The sequence below is a fragment of the Lampetra planeri genome, chromosome 65, assembly GCF_965212315.1.
Source record: "Lampetra planeri chromosome 65, kcLamPlan1.2.h2, whole genome shotgun sequence".
Taxonomy (NCBI): domain Eukaryota; kingdom Metazoa; phylum Chordata; class Hyperoartia; order Petromyzontiformes; family Petromyzontidae; genus Lampetra; species Lampetra planeri.
The window spans coordinates 3528841-3539606 of NC_136171.1; positions in this window are offsets into that span (position 1 = coordinate 3528841).

Consider the following 10766-nt stretch of genomic DNA (forward strand, 5'->3'; position numbering starts at 1 on the left):
CAACTCGCGATGTGTTGCCCTCTAGCGACCTCTAATCTCATCAACTCGCGATGTGTTGCCCTCTAGCGACCTCTAATCCCATCAACTCGCGATGTGTTGCCCTCTAGCGACCTCTAGTCTCATCAACTCGCGATGTGTTGCCCTCTAGCGACCTCTAGTCTCATCAACTCGCGATGTGTTGCCCTCTAGCGACCTCTAGTCTCATCAACTCGCGATGTGTTGCCCTCTAGCGACCTCTAGTCTCATCAACTCGCGATGTGTTGCCCTCTAGCGACCTCTAGTCTCATCAACTCGCGATGTGTTGCCCTCTAGCGACCTCTAATCTCATCAACTCGCGATGTGTTGCCCTCTAGCGACCTCTAGTCTCATCAACTCGCGATGTGTTGCCCTCTAGCGACCTCTAGTCTCATCAACTCGCGATGTGTTGCCCTCTAGCGGCCTCTAGTCTCATCAACTCGCGATGTGTTGCCCTCTAGCGACCTCTAGTCTCATCAACTCGCGATGTGTCGCCCTCTAGCGACCTCTAGTCTCATCAACTCGCGATGTGTCGCCCTCTAGCGACCTCTAGTCTCATCAACTCGCGATGTGTTGCCCTCTAGCGACCTCTAGTCTCATCAACTCGCGATGTGTTGCCCTCTAGCGACCTCTAGTCTCATCAACTCGCGATGTGTTGCCCTCTAGCGACCTCTAGTCTCATCAACTCGCGATGTGTCGCCCTCTAGCGACCTCTAGTCTCATCAACTCGCGATGTGTTGCCCTCTAGCGACCTCTAGTCTCATCAACTCGCGATGTGTTGCCCTCTAGCGGCCTCTAGTCTCATCAACTCGCGATGTGTCGCCCTCTAGCGACCTCTAGTCTCATCAACTCGCGATGTGTTGCCCTCTAGCGACCTCTAGTCTCATCAACTCGCGATGTGTTGCCCTCTAGCGACCTCTAGTCTCATCAACTCGCGATGTGTTGCCCTCTAGCGACCTCTAGTCTCATCAACTCGCGATGTGTTGCCCTCTAGCGACCTCTAGTCTCATCAACTCGCGATGTGTTGCCCTCTAGCGACCTCTAGTCTCATCAACTCGCGATGTGTTGCCCTCTAGCGACCTCTAATCTCATCAACTCGCGATGTGTTGCCCTCTAGCGACCTCTAGTCTCATCAACTCGCGATGTGTTGCCCTCTAGCGGCATCTAATCTCATCAACTCGCGATGTGTTGCCCTCTAGCGACCTCTAGTCTCATCAACTCGCGATGTGTTGCCCTCTAGCGACCTCTAGTCTCATCAACTCGCGATGTGTTGCCCTCTAGCGGCCTCTAATCTCATCAACTCGCGATGTGTTGCCCTCTAGCGACCTCTAGTCTCATCAACTCGCGATGTGTTGCCCTCTAGCGACCTCTAGTCACATCAACTCGCGTTGTGTCGCCCTCTAGCGACCTCTAGTCTCATCAACTCGCGATGTGTTGCCCTCTAGCGACCTCTAATCTCATCAACTCGCGTTGTGTTGCCCTCTAGCGACCTCTAATCTCATCAACTCGCGATGTGTTGCCCTCTAGCGACCTCTAATCTCATCAACTCGCGTTGTGTTGCCCTCTAGCGACCTCTAATCTCATCAACTCGCGATGTGTTGCCCTCTAGCGACCTCTAATCTCATCAACTCGCGATGTGTTGCCCTCTAGCGACCTCTAGTCTCATCAACTCGCGTTGTGTCGCCCTCTAGCGACCTCTAATCTCATCAACTCGCGATGTGTTGCCCTCTAGCGACCTCTAATCTCATCAACTCGCGATGTGTTGCCCTCTAGCGACCTCTAGTCTCATCAACTCGCGTTGTGTCGCCCTCTAGCGGCCTCTAATCTCATCAACTCGCGTTGTGTTGCCCTCTAGCGACCTCTAGTCTCATCAACTCGCGATGTGTCGCCCTCTAGCGGCCTCTAATCTCATCAACTCGCGATGTGTTGCCCTCTAGCGACCTCTAGTCTCATCAACTCGCGTTGTGTTGCCCTCTAGCGGCCTCTAATCTCATCAACTCGCGATGTGTCGCCCTCTAGCGGCCTCTAATCTCATCAACTCGCGTTGTGTTGCCCTCTAGCGGCCTCTAGTCTCATCAACTCGCGTTGTGTCGCCCTCTAGCGGCCTCTAATCTCATCAACTCGCGATGTGTCGCCCTCTAGCGACCTCTAGTCTCATCAACTCGCGATGTGTTGCCCTCATGCGGCCTCTAGTCTCATCAACTCGCGTTGTGTTGCCCTCTAGCGGCCTCTAATCACATCAACTCGCGTTGTGTTGCCCTCTAGCGGCCTCTAATCCCATCAACTCGCGTTGTGTTGCCCTCTAGCGGCCTCTAATCACATCAACTCGCGTTGTGTTGCCCTCTAGCGGCCTCTAATCACATCAACTCGCGTTGTGTTGCCCTCTAGCGACCTCTAGTCTCATCAACTCGCGTTGTGTTGCCCTCTAGCGGCCACCAACCACTACAGCAGCCCCTTCATCTTCAAGCAGGAGCAGCAATGGGGGTGTGCAGTCACGTGACTCTCATGCGGGGGGGCGGTGACGTGGGCGTTCCTGGGTTCGACTCCCGACTCGGGGGCATCTATAAGTGGAGAGTGTGAGAGAGAGTGTGTGTATGTGAGTGTGTGTGAGACAGAGAGTGTGTGACTGTGTGTGAGTGTGTGTGAAAGTGTGTGTGAAAGTGTGCGTGTGAGAGTGTGAGTGTGTGTGAGAGAGTGTGAGTGTGTGTGAGAGAGTGAGAGTGTGTGAGAGTATGTATGAGTGTGTATGTGAGTGTGTGAGAGTATGTGTGAGTGTGTGTGTGAGAGTGTGTGTGTGAGAGTGTGTGTGTGAGAGTGTGTGAGTGTGTGTGAAAGTGTGTGTGAAAGTTTGTGTATGTGAGTGTGTATGTGAGTGTGTGTATGTGAGTGTGTGAGAGTATGTGTGAGTGTGTGTGAGTGTGTGTCAAAGTGTATGTGAGTGTGTGTGTGAGTGTGTGTGAGTGTGTGAGAGTATGTGTGAGTGTGTGTGTGAGTGTGTGTGAGAGTGTGTGTGTGTGTATCGGGCGTGGTGCTGGCCACCCACCCCCTCGTGTGCCGTTCCGGCCTTCATAGGTGCTCGCTAACAGCACTTGCCCCTACAGTCTGTTAAGGCTAGACGGGAGATCTTTATCTTTGTGTGTGTGAGTGTGTGTGAGATAGTGTATGTGAGTCTGTGTATGTGAGTGTGTGAAAGTGTGTGTGAGTGTGTGTGAGAGTGTGTGTGTGTGAGTATGTGTGTGAGTGTGTGAGAGTGTGTGTGTGACAGAGAGTGTGTGTGACAGTGTGTGACTGTGTGTGAGAGTGTGTGTGAGACAGAGAGAGTGTGTGACTGTGTGTGAGAGTGTGTGTGTGTGTGTGAGAGTGAGAGTGTGTGTGTGAGTGTGTGTGAGAGTGTGTTTGAGACAGAGAGAGTGTGTGACTGTGTGAGAGTGTGTGTGTGTGTGTGAGAGAGTGAGAGTGTGTGTGTGAGTGTGTGTGAGAGTGTGTTTGAGACAGAGAGAGTGTGTGACTGTGTGAGAGTGTGTGTGAGTGTGTGAGAGTGTGTGCGTGTGTGTGAGTGTGTGTGAAAGTGTGTGTGTGTGAGAGAGTGTGTATGAGTGTGTGTGAGAGTGTGTGTGTGTGAGAGAGAGTGTGTGTGAAAGTGTGTGTGTGTGAGTGTGTGAGAGTGTGTGTGTGACAGAGAGTGTGTGTGTGAGTGTGTGTGAAAGTGTGCGTGTGAGAGTGTGAGTGTGTGTGTGAGAGTGTGAGTGTGTGAGAGTGTGTGTGTGTGAGTGTGTGTGAGAGTGTGTGTGTGAGTGTGTGTGAGTGTGTGTGAGAGTGTGAGTGTGTGTTCTCTCCCCATGTTCTGCAGAGTGAGTGAGTGGAATTGGTATGATCTCCCCCTGTTCTACAGAATGAGTGAGTGGAGTTCGTATGATCTCCCAATGTTCTACAGAGTGAGAATGAGTGAGTTGAGTTCGTATGATCCCTCCCTGTTCTACAGAATGAGAATGAATGAGTGGAGGGAAAACCCGAAGGACCCAGAGAAAAATCCACGCGACCACGGAGAGAGAGAGAGACGCAAACTCCAAATCGACAGCAGCAGGCGTCAGGGTTTGGGATCGAACCCACACGCTCATGCGTACCTGGCTGGGTATTTAACTCCGATTCACCGCGGCGGCCACGCAGAGGAAGTTCGCGTGGTGGGGTTAGGGGGTTACGTGGGGACGGGAGCCGAGCCACGCGTCCCCCGTCACCCCGCCCCCCCTATCGCGGGGGCTGGGGCGGTCGCCCAGTTCTGGCCCGCGTCACTCCCCAGAGACGGCGGTCAACGGGACCCGGAAACGGCGCCGAGAGAGAGAAACTAAAACCACGTGACCAGCGGGGAGGGGGGAGAGAAACTAGAACCACGTGACCAGCGGGGAGGGGGGGGGAGAGCGGGGTGGAGAGAAACTAAAACCACGTGACCAGCGGGGAGCGGGGAGGGGGGAGAGAAACTAGAACCACGTGACCAGCGGGGAGGGGGGGGCGGGGTGGAGAGAAACTAAAACCACGTGACCAGCGGGGAGGGGGAGAGAGAGAAACTAAAACCACGTGACCAGCGGGGAGGGGGAGGGGGGAGAGAAACTAAAACCACGTGACCAGCGGCGAGGGGGAGGGGGGAGAGAGAGAAACTAGAACCACGTGACCAGCGGGGAGGGGGAGAGAGAGAAACTAAAACCACGTGACCAGCGGGGAGGGAGAGGGGGGAGAGAAACTAAAACCACGTGGCCAGCGGGGAGGGAGAGGGGGGAGAGAAACTAAAACCACGTGACCAGCGGGGAGGGAGAGGGGGGAGAGAAACTAAAACCACGTGACCAGCGGGGAGGGAGAGGGGGGAGAGAAACTAAAACCACGTGACCAGCGGGGAGGGAGAGGGGGGAGAGAAACTAAAACCACGTGATCAGCGGGGAGGGGGAGGGGGGAGAGAAACTAGAACCACGTGGCCAGCGGGGAGGGGGGGAGATGGGGGGGGGGAGATGGGGGGGGAGATGGGAGGGGGGAGATGGGGGGGGGAGATGGGGGGGGGAGATGGGGGGGGGAGATGGGGGGGGGAGATGGGGGGGGGGAGATGGGGGGGGGGAGATGGGGGGGGGAGATGGGGGGGGAGATGGGGGGGGGAGATGGGGGGGGGAGATGGGGGGGGGAGATGGGGGGGGGAGATGGGGGGGGGGAGATGGGGGGGGGAGATGGGGGGGGGAGATGGGGGGGGGGGAGATGGGGGGGGGAGATGGGGGGGGGAGATGGGGGGGGGAGATGGGGGGGGTCGACTCGGCGTGACCGCCGCGCTCCGGGCTACGAGCCTGGGGTGCCGACCGGCGTGATGTCTGCACTAAACCCAGGATCTGGAGTTCAGCCACACGCTCCACTACCCACACGCTCCACTACCCACACACTCCACTACCCACACACTCCACTACCCACACACTCCACTACCCACACACTCCACTACCCACACACTCCACTACCCACACACTCCACTACCCACACACTCCACTACCCACACACTCCACTACCCACACACTCCACTACCCAGCCACTCACTCCGCTACCCAGCCACTCACTCCACTAAGTTGATCCGGCCACACGCTCCACGAAGTTGATCCGGCCGCATGCTCCACTAAGTTGATCCAACCACACACTCCACTAAGTTGATCCAACCAGACACTCCACTAAGTTGATCCAGCCTCACACTCCACTAAGTTGATCCAAGCAGAGACTCCACTAAGTTTATCAAACTAAACACTCCACTAAGTTGATCCAAGCAGACACTCCACTAAGTTGATCAAACCACACACTCCACTAAGTTGATCCAAGCAGACACTCCACTAAGTTGATCAAACCACACACTCCACTAAGTTGATCCAACCAGACACTCCACTAAGTTGATCAAACCACACACTCCACTAAGTTGATCCAACCACACACTCCACTAAGTTGATCCAAGCAGACACTCCACTAAGTTGATCAAACCACACACTCCACTAAGTTGATCCAACCAGACACTCCACTAAGTTGATCAAACCACACACTCCACTAAGTTGATCAAACCACACACTCCACTAAGTTGATCCAAGCAGACACTCCACTAAGTTGATCAAACCACACACTCCACTAAGTTGATCCAACCAGACACTCCACTAAGTTGATCAAACCACACACTCCACTAAGTTGATCCAAGCAGACACTCCACTAAGTTGATCAAACCACACACTCCACTAAGTTGATCAAACCACACACTCCACTAAGTTGATCCAACCAGACACTCCACTAAGTTGATCCAGCCACACGTTCCACTAAGTTGATCCGGCCTCATGCTCCTCCACTGAGATCCACCGACGGCGCCCGACTCGGCGTGGCCACCGCGCTCCAGGCTCCGAGCCCTGGGGTCCCCACCGGGTTTCTGTTCTGCACTCAGAAGTCTCCATCGACTGCGAGTTCCCTGCCCTCCAAGGGCAGGGAACTCGCAGTCGATGGAGACTTCTGAGTCCCGGGTGAAGATCCACAACACCAACAACAACAACACCAACAACACCAAAAACAACCGCCATTCGCCACTAAGTGGCGGTGACCTCACCACGACGCTTGTGCCAGGCCATGTGCACCTTGAGGCCACGTGAAGTGTCGAACGCCCGCTGGCAGGAGGTCACGGGGCAGACCCAGGTGCCACGGGTCGACAGACTGAGATGACCGAGATGACCGAGATGACTGGCTGATGCACCACCTGTGCCCCCTACTGTGCCAACTTGCTGCGCTTTAGTCACCCGGCGCTCCGCTCGTTGTTGTGAGCGTCGCTCCTCCGCCCTCCGTTGTTGTTGGAGGGCGATGCCTCCAACTGCCCAGTAGCGTCCTTCACGAGCCTCCTCCACAGAGGCCGATCTTGACACTGCTGGTACCAGTCATCGGCAACAACACAACACCACCACCATTACCACCACCAGCTGTTGTTTACAATCCTCCCTCTACCCTTTGGTTCTTTCGGTAAAGTCACGTAGGAATAAAATAAATTAAATTAAATCACGACGTTTCGGGCGCAACACAAGCGCCCGTCATCAGGTGGGACAACCACAGCAAGAAGTCATTGCTGAAGTGGGCAAAATGGGCTGCTGCAACAAGAGGCTATATAGGCAGGAGAAGGGGAGGAGGAGCCAGGGAGGAGAGACAGGGAGGGGTGGGGGTGTGGGGGTTAAGGGGAGTGGAGGCTACAAGTAAGACGCAAGCACGGCAGGAATGGCCGGGGTGCGGAGGGGAAGTGGGCGGGGGTGGCAGTGGGAGGGTTAGGAAACTGGAGATGCGGATATGAAGGCAGGCCAAAAGCATCTTCTTGGTTCTTTCGGTAAAGTCACGTAGAATGGAAATAATAAAATAATAAAAATAAAACATAATAAAATAAAAGAACCTTTATTATTATTTTATTATTTCCATTTTACGTGACTTTACCGAAAGAACCAAGAAGATGAATCCCTGCAGTCACAAAAGCTTTAAATCGAAAAAGGCCAAAAGCAGTTGTGGTTTTACCTGGTTAATAACATCCTTCCAATGATTGCTCAATCTGTATCCATCTTCCAGGTTGAATTTATGTCTATGTTTATATATCTGGATGGCTTCATGAACAAACCTTTGACAGTACGCCCGAAGGTTTGCAGAGCACCTTGGTCTCGGAAAAAACAATATCATGAGAGCCAACAGCGTTATAGCAATGGTCAGCCACGGCGGAGGAATTAGTTCTGCCATGTTTCAGATCTGCCTCGTGTTCGCGAACACGGTTCGAGACATGACGTTTCGTTTCCCCAATGTAACAATCACCACAGGTGCAACTTAGTTTGTAGACTCCAGGATATTGCATGTTAGGAACGACATCCTTCACAGATGGGATTAGATCACGGATTTTGTGTACTGTACTGAATCGGACCTGGATGTTATGTTTGTTTAAGATTTTTGAAATCTTTTTGGTAACGCCTGCTATGTATGGTATCGTGATGGTTTTGATCGGCGTCTCAGGGGGTTGTTTCTCCATGGTTGGAGAAACAGCTTTGCGGATAATGATGTCCGAGTATCCATTCATCTTGAGGGCCTGGTGCACGTGTTCCAGTTCACTGGCTAGGTGGTGTTGGTCAGAAATGCAGTGGGCCCTATGGTGTAGTGTTTTGATGAGGGAATTCTTCTGTGCTGGATGGTGGTGGGAATCAGGTTTCAGATAGGAATCTGGGTGGGTGGCTTTCCTGTAGACAGAGTGTCCCAAGGAGGCATCAGGTCTCTTCTCAAACAAAACATCCAGGAATGGTAGCTTGCCATCCTTCTCCACTTCCATGGTGAATGTGATGGACGGGTGTATGGAATTAATGTGGTTGAGAAATTGGTTCAATGCTGGCAAGCCATGTGGCCAAATAACGAAAGTGTCATCCACATATCTCTTCCACAAGGAAGGATGTAGGGTGGATGTCTGGATGGCGTCTGTTTCAAATTTCTCCATGAATACATTGGCTATCACTGGTGATAAGGGTGGACCCATGGGGGTACCTTCATTCTGTTTGTAGAAAGTACCATTCCAGGTGAAGTAAGTGTTGGTAAGGCAGTGCCTAACCAGCGTAGGAACATCAGGGTTCAGTCCATGTTGGACTAAATCTTAAATTATTGCTAAAGTGTCAGGCACAGGAACCTTGGTGAACAGAGAAACCACATCAAAGCTGACGAGAAAATGGTCTGGGAACAGTGAAATGTCCTTGATTAGAGAGACCAAGTGAGCTGAGTTACGTACTGCCGAGGTCGTCTTGCCCGTGAATGGAAGCAAGGTATCAGACAGGAAACGGGCCAGCTTGTAGGTAGGTGAGTTGATAGTGGAGACGATGGGCCGAAGTGGAGTGCCTTCTTTATGGATCTTAGGAAGACCATAGAATCTGGGTGGTCTAGCAGCAGAAGATTTTAGGGAGATTCGTTTGACTGGCTCGATTAAAGAAGTCGAACTGGTAATGATATTATTGTTTTTTGTAGTCAGGCTGTGAGTAGAATCTTTGTTGATTTTGGTGTAGCTGCCATCATTAAGAAGGTCCTGGATTTTGTAGTTGTATGTGGTTTTATCCACGGCGCTCTGGCATCCCTTTGCTTCAGGGCGCCGTGTGAAGCGGAGTTCTCAGTGAGAGAGGCAGTCAACAGTTGACTCGTCGCCTGAGACGTGGATGAACCGGGTTCTCAAGCCAAGCGAGTTGGTCTCATCCCGGTCACCAATGACTCACGCAGAGACCCATAGACTTACACAGAGACCCGTAGACTCACACAGAGACCCATAGACTCACACAGAGACCCATAGACTCACACAGAGACCCAGATACTCACACCGAGACCCATAGACTCGCACAGAGACCCATAGACTCACACAGAGACCCAGATACTCACACCGAGACCCATAGTCTCACACCGAGACCCATAGACTCACACAGAGACCCATAGACTCACACAGAGACCCATAGTCTCACACCGAGACCCATAGACTCACACAGAGACCCATAGACTCACACAGAGACCCATAGACTCACACAGACTGAGTTGTGATTAAACCGGGTTCTCTAGTGGATAGAGTTGATGGTCTCAGCACGGTCACCAGTGTCTGTTACAAACCCTCGTCTCGTTACATTTGGTTCCACACTGGATTTGGCAAAACACATTCTGCTCTTTGGACGAGTGCTCACGTGCACGGATGACACTGCTCCACAGCTCGTGACGTCTCTCACCATCATCAACAACAACAACAACCTTGGTCAATCCACTGCTGGATGAAGTACTCCCCGGGTGCCCGCACCACCCGCCACAATCCACCCAGCTGCTGCTGCCAACTGATTTCATTGCTCCATCTCCCCGGCCAAGGTCATCTCGGACGCGAGGTGTTATATTTCACGAGAATAACAATAAAACGATATTTTTGAAAATGTGCGATTCATTGTTCGTTCGTGTGCCAGCCAACAAGGAGAGGTTGCTCCCTGCCCCCCCCTCCCCCCGGCTTCAGCAACCCGTAATGACCAGCGTGGTGAAGTATGGTCAAACAAATAACCACCCACGGCCCCCTGCACAGCCTGGAGAAACACGCGTGCAGCAGTGGAATGACATCGGGACGGCCGCACGACACCCGCTCCTCGCTCTCGCGTAGAGACAGAGAGAGAGACACGGGGCAGACTCAGAGAGAGAGAGAGACACGGGCAGACTCAGAGAGAGAGAGACACGGGGCAGACTCAGAGAGAGAGAGAGAGACACGGGGCAGACTCAGAGAGAGAGAGAGAGACACGGGACCGACTCAGAGAGAGAGAGAGAGAGACACGGGACCGACTCAGAGAGAAAGAGAGAGAGACACGGGGCAGACTCAGAGAGAGAGAGAGAAAGACACGGGGCAGACTCAGAGAGAGAGAGACACGGGGCAGACTCAGAGAGAGAGAGAGACACGGGACCGACTCAGAGAGAGAGAGAGACACGGGACCGACTCAGAGAGAGACACGGGGCAGACTCAGAGAGAGAGAGACACGGGGCAGACTCAGAGAGAGAGAGAGACACGGGGCAGACTCAGAGAGAGAGAGAGAGACACGGGGCAGACTCAGAGAGAGAGAGAGACACGGGGCAGATTCAGAGAGAGAGAGACACGGGGCAGACTCAGAGAGAGAGAGAGACACGGGGCAGACTCAGAGAGAGAGAGAGAGACACGGGACCGACTCAGAGAGAGAGAGAGAGACACGGGGCAGACTCAGAGA